General features: G+C 51.8%; 1 protein-coding gene and 1 non-coding gene across 2 annotated transcripts in view; one reads left to right on the forward strand and one right to left on the reverse strand.

Annotated features, from left to right (window-relative positions):
• CTBP2 (C-terminal binding protein 2) overlaps positions 1 to 16,140 on the forward strand; it is a 114,969-nt gene that overhangs the window by 33,979 nt on the left and 64,850 nt on the right. The gene's annotated exons all lie outside the window — the stretch shown is intronic.
• On the reverse strand, positions 16,000 to 16,106 carry LOC112403887 (U6 spliceosomal RNA). Its single transcript, XR_003004000.1, has one exon. It is a non-coding gene; the product is annotated as a U6 spliceosomal RNA (small nuclear RNA).

A 16,140-nucleotide genomic window follows, 5' to 3' on the forward strand; every position in this document is an offset into this window, starting at 1 on the left:
GTCCTGTGACCTGTCCCGTGTCCTGAGAGAGAGGGCATTTCACAGCCTCCCAGCCCGGCACTCGGCCCTGGCTGGGGTGAGTGTTCCGTCTCGGGTCACTCATGTGTCACCGAGGAGTGTGGACCCATACACCGTGCCAGTAAGCCCGTTGCAGATGTCAAGTCATACTGAACCTGTATTCTAAAAGAAATGTAATCTTATCTTTTGAAAAAAAATAAAACTGTTGTAGCCATAATATTAGGTTACCCCTGTAGGAGTCAAGGCATTTGACTTGCCACATAAAAATTGTTTGCCGTGTAAAAATTGGTTTCCAATTCCATTAATACGTTCACTTGATGTAAAAGTGCCGATATGAAAGAGATGCGGAAGCCATTGGAGAAATGCAGTGCTTTTGAGCTTCTAAGTGGGTATCACCAACTTGAGATTAAGGGAAAAAACGATGTTGAAACTTAATGCAGTGGCCCCTGTAAGTGCAGAAACGGGATGGAGGCTTCAGGGTAATTTTTCAGGCAGGGTTTGACTGAAGGCCAGGCAAGCCCATGTGGAGCTGTGTTCTTTTTCTGACAGTGTTCTCGGGCTCCGGAGGTGGATCTCAGCTGCTCGCCCTTCTGTCCTGACTCTATTTATTGCATCCAACAGTTTAAGTAATAGCTTTAGCAATGATTGCCAGAACTGCAGGCAACGTTTCTGTTCACGTTTGGGGGCCTTTGCTTATAAAGTAAGTGGTCATGAGGCATCTGTCAAGGGGGAATATACCAAATCTCTGAGACCGGCTTTTTATTGATTTGAGCTTTCAGGCCCTTCGAGGCCAGGTGGGAGAGGCCTGTCACTCTGTGCCTGCTCTGTGTGTCCCTTTGGAGACTTCCAGGTGGTCACTTGGCATGAGCAGCTCCACCTGGCAGGGGGTGGTGGGTGGTGGTATCGGGGGGCCTGCTCTGCCCACGTACCATGAAGAGTGGAAGGCTGGTGTGGGACGGACCCAGGAACTGGCATCTGTTACTTTTCTTCTTGAACTCTTCTCCAGGTGCCTTTCCTTGCCGGACATGGGCTCTGTCCTCGTGTTCAGCACCTGGCCGTAAAGCCCGTGCCCAGGCCCCAGCGCGGTTGTGCGTAATGGTCCCGGTCCAGCCGCCCTCAGAGCTTGGAGAGGAGGCGCCTGTCCCGACCTCCTGTCTTGCCCCAAGTGCTCCAACTTCTGCATCTGTACGCAGCCAACTGTTCTGGCTCATTCTCCCCAGTAAATGTTGCCAGATTCCATTTCCCGCTTTCATTCCGAAGTCGCAGCATTGGGTGGACATCATTGCAAAGGTGTGGGATCTGTTTTGGGAAGCGTTTGGCAGTGCAGTGTCCATTTCTGGGTATCTGGGAAGTTGATTTTTGCTGATCGTTTTATCGTTAAAGGAAAAATTATTGGAAAAATATTGGACTGTTCACTCTGGTTTCAGAGATTTATTGTCTGATCTGCTAAGGATTTTACTTTGCCGTTATTTTCCTCATGGCTCTAGTCAGCCTGGCTTCTCTGAAAGACTCTTTAAAAACCTGGCCGACCAGCCCTTTCTCTGGCTCCTTGGCTGGCTGTCATCTCCATTAGCTCTGTTTTAATTTGCGTCTTGTAAGTTTTTACTGCCATCTTTCTGGTCTTACTTCACTTTTGGGGTGGGCGGGTCCCTTGTTCCAAGAATTGCAATGCAAGTCTTCAGCATGTTGGATTAATTTCCTGCTCCACATTGGCTCATATGCTTACTACACAAATGACCCATTTGTTAGTGGGCTTTGCCACTTCCTCCATCGGTGGCGTTCTGCATTTATTTCCTAGTTTTCCCCTTCATTCCCCTGAATCCCTAGTTGGCCCCTCTAGTCCAGCGCCAAGGACTGTCTGTCAGCCTCCTGCAAGCTCTCAGGTTTGCGGACACCCCTTCCCCCTCACCTGGGCTCTGCCAGCCTGCCTGCTGTCGCCCTGTTGCTGCCTTATCCCCCTGCCAACCCCCAACGCACACACACACACACACACACACACACACACACACACACACACAGGGGAGGGTGCTGCCCTGGCACAGCCCACAGAAGCGTCTGGATGCTGATGGAACATTGCTTTAACACACAGAGTGAGTGTGCTCAGGAGGGGTGGAAGCAGGTAATCACTGCCAATGTAGGATTCCTCTTCACAGGAATGCAGTGTCAGGAAGAGCGGGTAACTTTTTTTTCCTTTGATTGAAATGTTTTTAAGTCTATTTTACCTTGATATTTTTTAAAGTTTTAGATTTACAGAAAAATTGAGAAGCTAATACAAAGATTCCCATATGCCCTGCACCCAGTTTTTGGTGTGCTATGTTTGTTACAATTAATGGACCAATATTGATACATTATTCTTAAGTAAAAGTCCATAGTCCATTTAGAGAGGGTAATTTTTTATCTTTCTATAGCACTCAATTCCTCAGGGTGTTTTGTGTTTTATTTTGTTTTTGTCTATTTTTAATAATGCAGTAAAGGAAATAATTACACATCTTTGGTTTCTGTTCAACTTCTGGAGGGGGGTGTGTGGGTATCAGGGGAGCAGGCAACCAAAATATTCTCTGTGAAAAATCTGTGTTTAAAAGGAGGTTTAGTCAGCAAAAGTCATCATTTCCTCATTAAATAGCAAAACAAACAGAAGTGACCATGTCGTAGCTTAGGAATTTAATACTGGAAAATAGAATTGCCTACACGGAAACTTTGAGCAAGTACGTGCTGGGTGAAACTCATTGTTGCTGATGTTTTGTAGATGAAACTTATTCTGATTTTGGAATTTAAAACCTTACAAAACTGTGATGTCGTTGGTCTGCGGTGCTGGTGTTGCCAGCAGAAAGGCCCCAACTCTCAGGGGAGACCACCACTCGGTGACAGAGCAGGGGACCAGGGAGCCTCGGTCATGGGACAGTTGAGTGGAAGGGACCGCCCTTGCATCTGTTTGCCGGAGGCTGGTGGGCACCCGCCCTGCCCAGGCCCTTCATGGGCATCGCTCCATTTCATTCTTGGGGAGCAGAGAGATGAAATGCCTCATCCAGTGTCAAGCAGTGGAGTCCAGAGGAAACCCGAGCCTCGTGCAGAAAGAGACGGGCCTGGTGTGTTTGCTGAGGGGGAACTGGGGTCACAGAGAGGTGCAGGCCCGGGGGCTCCCTTGTGGGCCAAGGGAGCCTGGCCTCCAAGTGGCGAGGGACTTGGTGATGTGAACACCTCCCCGAAACCTGGATAGGCCCAGACTTCCTCCTCCTGCAGGGCCTGGGCCCTCGGGGCCCGAGAGCGATGGCTCAGGTCCCCTTCTTTGTGTGTGTGCGTGCGGGGGGAGGGCGGTGGCTGGTGGCACCCAGTACAGCTCCTCCAGCCAATCTGAGGAGCCAGGATAGCTATGGGGCCAGGGCCCTTGAGCCATGGGAGCCCGCCCTCCTTGGTCCAGGACGCTGGGCATTCTCGGCACCATCTAGAGATGAGCGTGGGACCCTCTGACGCTTACTTCTTACTGCGCTTCATGCGCCATTGAAGCTTATAGCCTATGTTTTAGGAGGAAAGTTCTCATTTTCATTGATCACTAAACCTTAGTTATTTAAAATGTACGTAACATTTTCTTCGCACCCTTAAAACACCTTATTGTTTTGAGAGAAGGAGGATGGACGGTTATATGTGCAAATTAACTGTTTCCTTTGGTTTCTATTACTCCCTCTGTGCATAGGTTTTTCTTGTTGTTGTTTCGTTTTTTGTAAATGCAGGTGAAAGTTCACATGCCTGAATTTGGGGATAGTCATTCTGTGGTGCTTGCCCTCTGCCCAGCAGGGGCCCAGGGAACACTGGTGGACAGGACAGACAGAAATGTGCTCCACGCACCAGGAAGGTCACTGGGGCAGGGCCCTGGTTCTGCCATAAAGCGGCCCAGATCACCTGCTGTCGGGTTGGTGGGGCAACCTTGTGGATGACGGCAGCTGTTACCCGCACTTTCTTTTCTGCTGCTTTGCTGAGGTGAGACGCACCTGGTCGTCAGGGGTAGCAGGCGTCCCCCTGCTAGGGTAGCAGTGTCGCTGATGTGTGGGTCCTGAGCGAGTGGGCGGTGTAAGGCCTGACCAGACACCTGTCGGACGCTGATGGGGCCTGTAGCTCGCTGGCTCCTGGGGGCTGACCCTGCACTTGGTGGCTTCTGAGGTGAGGCCAAGGTGACCCGGGACAGGGAAGGCAAGCGGTGCCCCTGCCCAAGGTCTGCTCCGTGTTTTAGGACACATGCATCGTATTTTGGTGGCTACAACACGGGGCAAGTGTTGAGATGGTGAGAAATTTGAGACACATATGGAAGCAGTTTTTTTCCTTTTTAAACGAACATTGTTTTTTAGAATGCTTTTAGATTTACAGAAAAGTTGGGGGATGGCATAGAGTTCCCACTTACCCCGCACCATTTCCCTATTCCTAACACTTCACGTTAGTATGGTACATTTGTTGCAATTAATGAGCCAATACTGATATGTTATTCACTGAGGTCCGACCTTTATCCAGATTACCTGACGTCTTTCTTCTGTCCCAGGGCCCCATCCAGGACACCACCTGGCATTTAGTCATCGTGGCTCCTTCAGCCCCTCTTGGCTGTGACCGTGTCTCAGACCTTGCTTATTCTTGATGACCGTGGCAGTTTTGAGGCGTGTGGTTGTGTATTTTGCGGAGTTGTCCCTCTGTTGTGGTTTGTCTGATGGTTTTCTCAGGAGTAGACTGGGTTATGTGGGAACCATTTCTTATGTACTTTTTTTTTTTTTTTTTTGCGGTACGCGGGCCTCTCACTGTTGTGGCCTCTCCCATTGTGGAGCACAGGCTCCGGACGCGCAGGCTCAACGGCCATGGCTCACGGGCCCAGCCGCTCCACGGCATGTGGGATCTTCCCGGACCGGGGCACGAACCCGTGTCCCCTGCATCGGCAGGCGGACTCTCAACCACTGCGCCACCAGGGAAGCCCTCTTGTGTACTTTTTAAATGAAGAATGCTTTAAAGGTAAAACTTTGCCAGCAGGTGATGAGCTGCCCCATGGAGTTGGTGTACTTGGGTACAAAATGCTGTCCCTCAGACCTCGGCGTGGACTGGGTCTGGCCTCGCCGCCGCCTGGGTGCGAGGACTTCCAGGAGTTTAATGGCCTTGCTGATGTTTGCTCACCACTGACTTTCCACGGAGTCCGAAAGACTGTCCAGGGAGGTAGAGGCCAGTCACTGCTTACTGACCATGGGCGTTGTTCACAGGCGCAGAGTGGTCTCTTCTGGAAGCTTCTGGAATCCCCTCAGGTCACCCTGAGGCCTGAGTGAGGTGTTACTGCAGGCCACTGCGGTATATCAGACCCTTCCTCGTCATGTTGTTGAAATCCCGGAGAGGCTGTTCCTGTGATGCATAAGGAACCACGGAGTGGTTGGCTCAGGAGACGGGGTCACACAGCTCGCCAGTAAGTGGCGAGAGTCAGGCTTCTCTCCTCCCTGTGCTCAGGACTACCCTCCTCCACCGTTCAGACCTCCAGTCGTGGACAGAAGAGGTGCCACCCGGAGGTCGTCCACGTTTCTTGCCCGTCCCCAGAACGCCTCCCCAGCCCCTCCGTCCCCCACACCCCCATGCACAGCAGCATCCCACACTTTCTAGGGCCCTTTCCCGTATCTCCCTCCCCCTTGAACTGCACCCCAAGGGCAGGGTGCCCTGCTTCCTCATCCTGTCTGCCCGACACCATCCAGCACCATGTGTGCACCTGGTAGCAACTGACAGGGCAGAGAACATTCTGACGTGAGGTTCTGCAGACTGTCGTGCTGGCCCTGGTGGTGCTCTACTCGGGTGGGGTCTTGGCCCGTCGCTTGGTAGAGGGGCGGCCAGCTGTGCCCGGCCGCTGCGTGTTAATGCCGGCTGCAGTGCAGGCTCGGGGCTCGGACGTGCCTCTGTCAGCCTGGATGTTAGAGGGAGCTCGGAGTCAGGTGGCGGATGAGCCTTTTCTGACAGCCTTACTCAGCAAGACCGGCAGGACCAAATATCTAGAGGAGGAAAAGGACCTCCCCTTCTTCACATGGAGGCCGAATGAATGTTACCTTGAGTCCTAAGCCTCAGAGGATTTCACCTCCACTGGGGCTGCCCACGGAGCCAGCAGGCGCTACTGCCGTGCGAGCCTCGTCTACCTTTGCTCCCCGTTTTTTCTGGGCCCCCACTTAGTTCACAGCTCAGGACCCACAGAATTAAAACCCCAGCAGCTGGTTGCCCAGGGGCGTGGATGTGGCATCCTTTAACCGGATCCAAGCCACCTCCGTTGTTCAGCTCCTCTGGCCTGAATCTCCCCCTGGGGGCTTCCGGGAAACAGCGGTGAGACCAGTAGCCTCGTGGCAGTGGTTCCTTCTTGTATTTTTGCTGAAGTTACTTGACAGCCAGGTATGAGTTGAATTAAAATGTGGACTCTGCCTTGGATTGTTTTTAACTTTTAAAAAAGTGTGGTTATGCCCACAGAGAAGTGTGAAAATCTGAACTGCCCCCCCCAGTGAATCATCCCCGGGGCAGCAGGCCCTGTGGAGTTGGGAGCTCAGCAGAGTCCCACAGCTGCAGGGTTCCCATGTGGGTTCTGATGATGGTTTGGCCTTCCTAGAAGGATCAGACACCAGGGTCAAAGAACATTCCAGATTGTAGCTCCTGGCAGGGAGAGTGGCTTTTCATGTGCATTTTGTTTGTGTTAACGTGAGACCCGGTTTCCCCTGCCAGCTGCTGAATCGGTGAGATCCCTGGGTGTTCTGTGAAGCCGCCTCCTGATTGATCCACAGTTTATGTAGCGAGCGGCTCCCCGCCCATGACACCGGGGACAGCTCAATGTATTTCTGGTGGCGAACATTCCGTCACCGCTCCGAGGTGCCTTCACATCCTCGGAGCATTTCCTGTTGCACATGAAGCAGTTGTGGTTACCTTTGGGGGGTGTTGGACTGGAGGATAATCGCTAGAGAATATCTTCTGCTCAGTGGTAAAACCAGTGAGGTAGGGAAGCTTGTGAAAGTATACTCTAAATACGCAAAACTTGGCCAAGAAAGAAGAAAAGAACAAAACCAGCTTTGAGCCAAGTGACTGAACCAGAAAGTTTTCATTCTTTTCTTCTTCCTGTGACCTTGACCGCAAACCCGGGCTGCATCCCAGCTTCCTCACTACATGGGCAAGGAGGGGTTGAGAGTGGCAAAGGGACAAATTGGAGCCGCCAGAAAAGGGAAAAATCAACAGCTTGGATACTAATAACTTCTCTGATTTTTGGGGAAACCAGCCTCTGCTTTTTTTTTTTTTTAAATAAATAACTTTATTTATTATTTTTTGCTGTGTTGGGTCTTCGTTGCTGCACGTGGGCTTTCTCTAGTTGCGGCGAGTGGGGGCTACTCTTTGCTGAGGTGCGCGGGCTCCTCATTGCGGTGGCTTCTCTTGTTGCGGAGCACGGGCTCTAGGCGCACGGGCTTCAGTAGTTGTGGCTCGCGGGCTCTAGAACGCAGGCTCAGTAGTTGTGGCTCGCGGGCTCTAGAACGCAGGCTCAGTAGTTGTGGCGCATGGGCTTAGATGCTCTGCGGCATGTGGGAGCTTCCCGACCAGGCCTTGAACCGTGTCCCCTGCATTGGCAGGTGGATTCTTAACCACTGCGCCACCAGGGAATTCCCCAGCCTCTGCTTTTTTGTTTCACGGTCTCCTTAAGGATAAGATTCTAAAAATGGATTCAGAGCCTGCATTGTGAATATAGACAGAGATTAAACAAAGCCTGCTTATTCAGTGGGTTGTGACACTGGTGGGTTTTTTTGTTAGTTAGTTAGTTAGTTTTGGCTGCATTGGACCTTTGTTGCTGCACACGGGCTTTCTCTAGTTGCGGTGAGCGGGGGGCTACTCTTCGCTGCGGTGCGTGGGCTTTTCATTGCGGTGGCTTCTCTTGTTGCGGAGCACGGGCTCTAGGCGCGCGGGCTTCAGTCGTTGCAGCGTGTTGGGCTCAGTAGTTGTGGCTCGTGGGCTTAGTTGCTCCACGGCATGTGGGATCTTCCCGGACCAGAGCTCGAACCCGTATCCCCTGCATTGGCAGGCGGATTCTTAACCACTGCGCCACCAGGGAAGTCCCGACACTGGTGTTTTTTAATGTAACTTAAATTTTTGAATTTAATTTGGGGTGCTTCTCTCTTGAGAGTGAGAGCTTTCAAGCTCTTTGAAGAAGGATCAGTGACTCTTACAGTGTTCTCCTTGAGAACCCTATTCCCCCAAGCATGACCCCAAAGTTGTTTTTCCTCCAAAGGCCTCACTTTGAGGAGTTTGGAAGAAGTGCTTGCATGTTCCACTGATTGTGGAAACTGGAAAGTAATTTACCTGTTTGTGTCTGGCCTGATTCAAATTAGACCAACCCATTGTGGTCCAACAAGTGTGGGATTAGGCGGGAAAGGCAGTAATAATAACCCACAAAGTAGTGGGTATACCTGGACCGCCAGGAAGTAACTGAACCTGGAACAAGGAGGAGCCCGGTGTTGCTACCATTTGGTTTTCGCAGCATTGGTTTGCATCTAATGGTCTGCTGCACCATATAAGCTATTTATAGATTTATTGCCCCTGCTGAAAATAAAAAAGCAATCGGCAATGGTTTATTTCCATGCATTTTAAATACCTGGGTTCCTACAGTTAGGTGGAGTTGGGTAATGAAATATTACGCTGGGTTCTCAACGTCAGGGTGCTGAGGGTTCAGGGTGCCAGAGGGCAGCACCCCTGGGAGGGGGTGGGGCGTGGTCCTGGTGCAGGCGCACACCCTGGGTTCCCACCCCAAGCCTGTGCTGGGAAAACTGTCCTTCCAGACACCCTTTGGCTTCGAGAATCTGTGTGACACAGCTGCAGGGGGGCTGTGTCTGCTTAGTGCCTTTGTTTACTTTGGAAGTTTGTCCTACGTGAATGAATTTGCAAAACTTTCATTCCCAGTAAAGCTGTCACTGATATAAAACACAGCAATAACTCAGGTGATGTAGTTAAACCACTATTGAGTTTGTGCCATCCAGGAGTTGATAAATCGTAGAGCTTCATTTGGTAGGAATCAGCAATTTTATGCGGCAGTTAATTTTTACTACTGGTGGGGAGCTAAGGGCCTAGATTTTTACTCCAGTTTTGTGTGTGTTGAGAGGAACTTAACAGGGTCGCCTCCATGAGGAAGGATTCCTTTTGAGGGCTGCCCAGGGAGCTGCTGTGTTGGGTGCGCTCACTGCCTCTTACTAGTTCCTTGTGTGGCCAGAGCCAGGCTGCGCGCAAAAGTTCGCTCCTCATTGGGGCGTGGTGGGCCGTGTGACGCGTGTGTGACGCCCATGCACGTGGCTTACTGACTGGCAAGTCACGTGAATTTCTTAGGCACCATGTTTCTACCCACTCGAGCAATCTTCCACCCTACTTCCACGTCAGAAATAAAGATGTGCTCGGAGTGACACGTGATCAGCTTTCCTGATCTCTTCCCAAGGAGGAGAATGATGGGATAATCTGCTCATTGTTCTGTCTGGGTTCAGCCCATATCGGGCTACAGAGGCCTGTGTGTGTGGCTAGAGCCTGACTGGGCCCAGGGTCCACCGTTCCCACTAGCTGTGGCTCTTGAGCAAAGCTGTTCTCTGCTCTGGGCCTCAACTTTGTCATTTTAGATAGTGCTCATAACGTATTTCCTGAGACTGTTGGGAAGAAGGAGTTAATGCATGCAGAGCGCCGAGAACAGCACCAGGAACTTGTGGAGACTGGTCCAGCTCTGCTCCTGGTGACGCTTCTAACAGTTGCAGTGGCCACGAGGGGCCCAGGACCTGCTGCGGTGTGCGTGGAGCCCAGGTGTGCCAGCCTCAGCTCACCACTGCTACTGGCTGGGGGGTGTCGGGCCTCACTGCTCTGCTTTTGTGGACCGTCTTCTCCTCTCCCACGCCCCTGTCACCAGGTGGCTGAGTTCCAGGCCACTCCGGCAAGGACTGGGGTGTATCTTCTCCCACAGACATAAAGAGAATTGGTGTTCGGTTTCAAACACTGGCTGTGCCTTGGGTCTGGGAGCCAGCAGGAGAGGGATCCTTCGCCGGGCTGCTGGGGGTGGCACCGGAAGCAGGAACCACCCCCAAGGAACGAGTGGGTGCGCTGCACCCCGCGTCCAGAGTGAGAGCATTTTCCCTGAATGGAGTGTCTGGTCAGACGGTTCCACCAGAGGGGGCCGTTCCACTGGAAGTCCCGGCAGGAAATATTTTTACCCTGCTTGGCTGTCCTAGGAGACAAAAATAAGATGTTTGCTTTAGCAATTTACTTAGTCCTGAAAACATTCCTAGACAATGCCAAGGCCTTAGTTGAAAATAGTATGCTCAGTTTATTGGGATGGTCCCAGGAAGGATGTTTTGAGTGAAAATAAAATGGCACATACCAGGGCTGTTTGCTTCCACAGGAATCCCATGAGAGTTCAGAATTACGAGGGCCTCGGGGAACTTGGATCCAGTAGGGGGCTGGCCGTGGGGTGCCCTTGGGCACACCTTTGGGGCAGGCCGGAAGGTTCTAGAACAGGGAAGACACATCTACAGGTGTGAGGCAGAATGTCCTCCCCTTTCACCTTTGCGCACCCCTGCCCGCATTGCTCAAGGGGGTCTCCTGACTGGGCGCCACAGTCCTAGGACTAGACTCTGCCCCCTGGGTTGGGGGAGGGGAGCGTGGTTCACATCCAGGGGCAGCCCTTCCTTAACTGTGAGAAACTTCTTTATCCATCTGAAATCTCTTCTGGCTTCCTCACCCTCTTGGTCACCGTTCTGCCCACACAGGATACATTCAGTCCTTCTGCGTGACTGCCCTGCACATAATTGCAGGCGGAGATCACGGCTCCAGAACTTTTCCTTTTCCCTAAACATGGCCACTTCTTTCCACAGGGGAGTTTCAAGTTGGTCACTTGCTCAGAACCAGTATTGCAGGTGGGCTGTGACACACGCATATGGAATATCACAGCCAGTGGTGCTGAGTAAGAAAATTGCATTTCCATTTAAAGGCCACTTGTGACCTTTTCTTTAAAAAAAAAAAAAAAAAGTACTTGAACTCAAATAATTTCCAAAGACTTACTTTATGACCTTTGTCTCCGAGAGGCAGCAGATAGCATGCGTTGCTGGTTCATTTTGTAAAAGGAGTAGCCAGAAGCCGGAGTAGGCAGCGCAGCTCCAGCGTACTCGGTTTCCTTTGTGGATTCCTTTGGCCGTGTTTCGGTGGAGTGTAAAAATAGCACACGAGGCCCTAAAATAAATGGCTGCGTGGAAAGCTTGTGTGCATCAGCTGCATGCTGTCACATATGTTCAAATTCTCCATACTGTTCACTCCGCAAAAGAGTGACTTGGGTAAGTGGTTCGCGGTGGCCGCCGTACAGCAGCTCTTCAGTTATGAGGAAGAGGCCTCCCTGCCTTTGGCCCCTGGTGAGGAAGGACCCAAGGGACCCAAGGACCCAAGGGTCGGTGGAGCCCAGGCAGTAGAGCGTGTTCGGGGGGGGTGACAGCCTTGTGGTTCACCTGTGAGGCCTGGGCAAGCCTGTTTGGATCCGGAACCCCATTTCATCCTACGTGTCTCCCCCAGGAGTGCAGCAAAGTCAGACCCCACACAGGCTCCCAAATGCATTCTTTCCTGGTTCTGCAGCTCTCAGGCTGCCGATGGGCCCAGAGGCTGGCAAATTCTCTGACCCCTGGAAACCTCTCCCCAGCTGGCAGGGCAGGACATCAGAGAGGAGGTGCCCTCCGTCGCAGGGTTCCCTCCAGCATCGGTGCCCTCAGGACGGTTGGCTGGCACTGTCTTAGGGTCCAGGATTCTGTGAATCGGGATGGATCCATGGTGGCAAGTCTTGGGTCCAAACTAAATTTTATGTAAATCACATTATCTTTTCGAAGTTATGTATTCTGTTTCCCCTCATTTTTCACTACGGTTGGCCACATACCTGAGACTGAATTTTTTTTTTTTTTTTTTTGCTGCGCTGGGTGTTCGTTGCTGTGCGCGGGCTTTCTCTAGTTGCAGTGAGTGGGGGCTACTCTTCGTTGCGGTGCGCGGGCTTCTCATAGTGGTGGCTTCTTGTTGCAGAGCACGAGCTTTAGGCGTGTGGCCTTCAGTAGTTGTGGCACGTGGGCTCAGTAGTTGTGGCTCGCGGGCTCTAGAGCACAGGCTCAGTAGTTGTGGCACATGGGCTCAGTTACTCCGCGGCATGTGGGATCTTCCTGGACCAGGGCTTGAACCCGTGTCCCCTGCACTGGCAGGCAGATTCTTAACCACTGCGCCACCAGGGAAGCCCCGAGACTGAATTTTAAGTTCTCATATGAGATTGCATGCCTCCTAATCTTCATGGAGCAGCAGCGATTTTCCTCTCCATAAACCAACAGAATCCACCAGAATCCCAAAACAACTAGCATTTTCTGCTTAAGCCTGGACTTAAAAAAAAAAAAATCATCTTTGGGTTAGCAACTATGTAGAAAAGTTACTTAAAGCAGTGTACCGGACAGTTTTATATAACTGTAACATGCCGAAACCTTCTGCTTTCCCTAGCAGCAAAGAAACATTTTTGAAGGTTGTAGAAGATCAGCAGACCTTGGGACACGGAGGGTGGCGGTGGTGGTGACGTCTCTAAGAATCTGGCTGACTTGATTCTGTGATCTCTCTGTATGCCTTGTGTGTTTTCGCGTTTCAGCAAGGGTGTAACTATGGTACGTGCTCACACCGTGCTGTGTTCATACAGTCCTGGTGCTTGGTGGTTAGTAAAGAAGAGGCAGAAATTAGTGGGAAAGGAATGGCGTTGGCTGTAGTGGGAAAGGCCTGGCATATGGGAGGGGCCTTCTAGACACTGCAGTATGTGTATAAATGTGGGTTTTATTTTACGCATGGGGATAGCTGTATCTGTCAATCGCAAAGCTTTCAGTACGTTTCTTTGAAAGTTTTCTTGTGCCTGTACTCTTTAAAGTGGGTGTCTTTGGGAAGAATGGAAACGGTAAATTCCTGGCTCCTTTTCTGCCTGGTTGGAAGAAGAAAGAGGCTCTATCTTTCAGACGTGGATGAAGCCAGGCACCCTCTTTGCCTCTCTGCCCGCTGCCCAGGGGTTAAGTTCGGGTAATAACCCGGGAGTTTCTGCCCAACAGTCAGGGCTTCTGTGGAACCCAGCTCTGTAACTGACTATAAAGGATGAACAGAACGCTAATTCCAGAAAGCCTCCACGTTTTATGTGATTCCGATGAAGAAGCCTGAAACGGGCCCTCAATTCATGAAAAGCACCAGGCCTGGTTCCTGCAAGCGGCCTGGCCGGTGACCGGCTCCTCCCGAGACCCTCCTCGGAGCTTGGGGACAGGAAGCGGGCCGGCCGGTGGCCCTGTGTGCCCTGTGTCAGAGCAACAAAGGCCAGGCCAGCCTGTCACCCGAGGGAACAGGACGGGGTCCTGAGGAGGAATTGGGGGTATGTTGGATCTGGACAGATCAGACCAAGAGGCTTTGGAGGCTGGGGTTTTGTCAACAAATGAGCTTGGCCCTATTTTAAGCCATGTTATGTACCAAGACTTCCTGTTTTTCCAAAGAAACCTCTTGTTTTTGTTTTTGCAATGACGGATTTATTGAAACATTTGCCATTCAGCTGACCCACGTTGTTTTCTAACCGAAAAGTAAAACTGGGGATTTTGTAAGAGCATCGTCCTCTAAAGATTACTGCTTCTTCAGGAATATTTTGGCCTCGGTGGCTGCTGATCAGCGAGTGAACAAAGAGCTAATTGCCAGCCAGGGTCCTGGATGGATTTCAGAGCTCGGGGGTTGGCCTCTTGTTTAGAGGGGGCGGGGCTGGTCAGAGGACAATTGAAAGGGCCTTTTTGTTCCTCTGGGCTAAGTTAAGCCATGTGCCTCTCTTTCTAGGAGTGTTGGTCTGGCCAATCAGAGCCACGTCAGTCCCACTCACTTCCGGCGACCTTTCGACCCGACAGATGTTTTTTCTTACAAGTGTCATTAGGCCTCTCTACTCGCTGACCTCATCAAATTGTATTGAGGCCATTTTCATAAGTTTTGTTTCTAAAAATCCATTTAACCCTTGGTGAGTTCCCCTCTGAGAATAAGAGCGCTCCGCCTCCTGTTTCAGCCCCTCTCTCTTCTGTCCCCGGCCTGCTGGGGGGAGCTGAGCCCACCCTGGATCCCACAGAGCCTGGCGGATCCACAGAGGGCAGCAATGGCTTCCACCGAAGGGTGTAATGGAGACTCACCAACCAAAACTGCAGTGAAGGACCCAAAACGTCCCTGTGAGGGAGGCTTCCAGAGTCTTCAGGCTTTGCATCAGGGTCTGTGCCATGATCACAGCTCATCAAACTTCAGGGGCCACAATGTGACTGGGAGGCAGGTCCCCAGTAGGTACACCTCACCTGTGTGACCTGGACAAGCATTCCCTGTGGCGGGGTTGGCAGGGATCAAGCTGGGGGACCCAGGCCCATGGAGGTTTCTGTAGCTGACACCCCTCGTCCAAGATAGCAGACCACCATCTGACCGGAGGCTGGATCTGTTCTGGAGGCAGGAAGGCGGTGTCGGTGTTTTGGCCTTTAAACAAAACTGACAGAGAGAGTAGACCCGGGAGAGAAGGAGTTTTGAGGCCATGGTCCCTGACTTCTTGCAGCCCTGGGTTGTGACTTTGAAAGGGTTTGGGCTTCCTCTGGGCTCACTCTTGTGAAAGTGCCCCGGGGTGAGGGTTGCACCTTTGTCCTGTGAGCACCTGGGAGGTTGGGGACTTGCTGGAAGCCTCGCCCAGAGCAGGTGTGGTCACCGAGATGAGTAATTGTGCGGGGCGTGTTCTCCACGGTGTAGATGCCTTAGTTGTTGAATTCATTGCAGCAGACCGTGTTTTCGGGCTGTTGGTGTGCATGTTGCGTGAGCACTTGGAGCCGTACCTGCCACGCATCAGGCGCTCTGCGAGTGTAGCTGCTGTTAAACTAACACGTGACAGTGAAAATGATACAGTGGGAGGCCCCCCCCCACGTGGTCCCAGCCCCACTTCTCCGAGGAGCCCTGCTGAGGGGCTGGGTCCCTTTCCCTCTGGACTTTGGCAAGTTTACCGACCAGCTTTCCTTTCTCTGTTTGGCTTATCTGTGTCTTGGCTTCCTTATGGGGCTGCTTCCTCTTTCAGGTCTGGGGGCTCCCCCGGGAAGGGGCAGGGCGTGTTAGATGTGCTTCAGGACTGGGGGTGTGGCTAAACACGACGCAGGCCGGCTTTCTACCTGGCTGGCGTGCCTGGAGCTGGCTGCTGGGCTTCCGGAATTTTGCACCAATAATGCCTCTATAGAGCAGCTGGGGTGACCTGGGAGTTATAGGGGGTGAGCAGAAATACAAGCTAGGAGTTGAGTCTCGGGCTGTCTATCTGTGAGGGAGGCAGAATGTTCCAGAAATGCCATGGTTCCAAGAAACCACCACGGGCCACACGAGCCTATGTGGACGTGTGTCTGTGCCCGCGTGCGCGCTTGTGCTACACTCCATGCCTTTTCTGCCCCTTGGATTCCGGGCAGGCTTGCTGGTATCTAAGCTCCCCTCTGCCCTTTCACATGGCAGGAAACTCTGAACCTCTTTGCCGACTGCCTTTCATGTTACCTGCCTCCTTTTTCCTCTGATTTGGATAGCTCAACTTAAATAGTAGTTGCAGTTCAAGGACTTTTAAGAACAAGAAAGCAAGAGGGCCTGTTTATCCAGTGCATTCCCATGCAGAGGGTGGCCTTGAAGGCTGCATTCCTCTTTTTTCTTTTTTTTCTCTTTATTATTTGACTTGATCCAGAGAAATAGTTTTATTTTTAAAAATATGGAACACAGGCTTCCCTGGTGGCGCAGTGGTTGAGAGTCCGCCTGCCGATGCAGGGGACGTGGGTTCGTGCCCTGGTCCGGGAAGATCCCACATGCCACGGAGCGGCTGGGCCCGTGAGCCATGGCCGCTGAGCCTGCGCGTCCGGAGCCTGTGCTCCGCAACGGGAGAGGCCACAGCAGTGAGAGGCTCGCATACCGAAAAAAAAAAATATATATATATATATTGAACGCTTCACGAATTTGTGTGTCATCCTCGCACAGGGGCCATGCTAATCTTCTCTGTATCATTCCAATTTTAGTATATGTGCTGCCGAAGTGAACACGAAGGCTACGTTCTTAATGTGGGGCCCTGTCTTG

This window comes from Neophocaena asiaeorientalis, unplaced genomic scaffold (assembly GCF_003031525.2).
Source record: "Neophocaena asiaeorientalis asiaeorientalis breed wild unplaced genomic scaffold, Neophocaena_asiaeorientalis_V1.1 scaffold108, whole genome shotgun sequence".
In the NCBI taxonomy this organism is placed as follows: domain Eukaryota; kingdom Metazoa; phylum Chordata; class Mammalia; order Artiodactyla; family Phocoenidae; genus Neophocaena; species Neophocaena asiaeorientalis.